This window comes from Acyrthosiphon pisum, chromosome X (assembly GCF_005508785.2).
Source record: "Acyrthosiphon pisum isolate AL4f chromosome X, pea_aphid_22Mar2018_4r6ur, whole genome shotgun sequence".
NCBI lineage: Eukaryota > Metazoa > Arthropoda > Insecta > Hemiptera > Aphididae > Acyrthosiphon > Acyrthosiphon pisum.
Window position 1 is genome coordinate 127,181,251 of NC_042493.1, and position 1,474 is coordinate 127,182,724.

Sequence of the window (1,474 nt, forward strand, 5' to 3'; positions counted from 1 at the left end):
CAAATACCGATAGTAATCGACTTCCAATTTCAAGCGACGGAAAAAGTTGAGGTTTATTCCACGATCATCATAGAAATAGTGAATTAAATTCACTGAAAAGGAAGTCTGCACGAGTAACGGTAATTACTTAATGCAATAGCCAATAAGTATATATTATACGCAGTAAGTACCTACTTATGCTATTACTTATTTTTAATTAAGGCATTTGTTATATATATATCCGTCTTACAAGTTCGAAACATAGACAATTTCAAGCTCAGCAATTGTAAATTGTTTGTACATCTTAAAATACTCGCATAACTCACTTTAAAATTAAAATATAATAAAAAGCCTATGAGATACCCTAGATAATAATCTTACTTTTAAATTTTATAACGGGTCAATTTTTAAATTAATGGAGTTAAACGTGATCTGCTAAGTGTCAAATTTGGTATATTGTTACACACTTGTAAGACGGGAGACAATAAATGCCTGTATAATTTTCTCTTAAGTACATACTATAATATTATAAATAATAAAATACCTAAGAAAATGTCTAAACCGAAATTTTAAAAACTGAAAATGTAGTCTATATATTAGCTAATACATAAGCAAAATTGGAGGAAGTTATACTTAAGATGTATTTATAGTTTTATTTATTTCAAATAATATTTTGAATTTGTTAGTGAATCTTTAATATAAAGCTTTAACATAATACTAAAGAGTTGTAACTGTAGGCAACTATATTATGGTATATATTATTGCCATAACACGATACACAATATTGATTTGATTAATTTTCTAAAATTTTATTTAAAACATTGGTTATTTTAATGCTTTTATAGGTCCCTACAAAATGATCAAAAGTTATAGAACCAAACGAAGAAAAATTCAAAATGACCTGTTGTTATTAAACTGTAGTTATGATTCTGATATATCCCTTATTAATAATAATAGTCATAAAGTAATCAATCAACCTTTGGAAATAATTAATTTAACAGAACCATTGAGTTCATCGATTTGCAGTAATGGTATAATAAGCCTACAATCACATGCACCAGTTATTAATGATATTTTGTCTGACAATTTATTATTTGAAGGCATAAACAAATTTGTAGAACCTAATAAGAATTTTGAAAACATTTCTGAAACTTTTACGGATACACACACTTGTAATGAAGATAATAAACCGTTGAATATAAAACTGAAAAATTGGGCATTAGAATGTAATGTTCCACATTCAACTCTTAACAAACTATTATATATTTTAAATAAAGAAGATGACCCATCATTGTTTCAAACATTGCCACTAGATAGCAGAACGTTATTAAATTCAGGTTCTTCAAAAACCACAAATATTATAAATATTCATCCAGGAACATATTACCACTTTGGTTTAAGTGAAGGCATTACAAGACATATATTAAAATTCAAACATAATGATGAGGTTAAAGTTATAATTGGTGTTGATGGTTTACCACTATCAAAAAGTAGT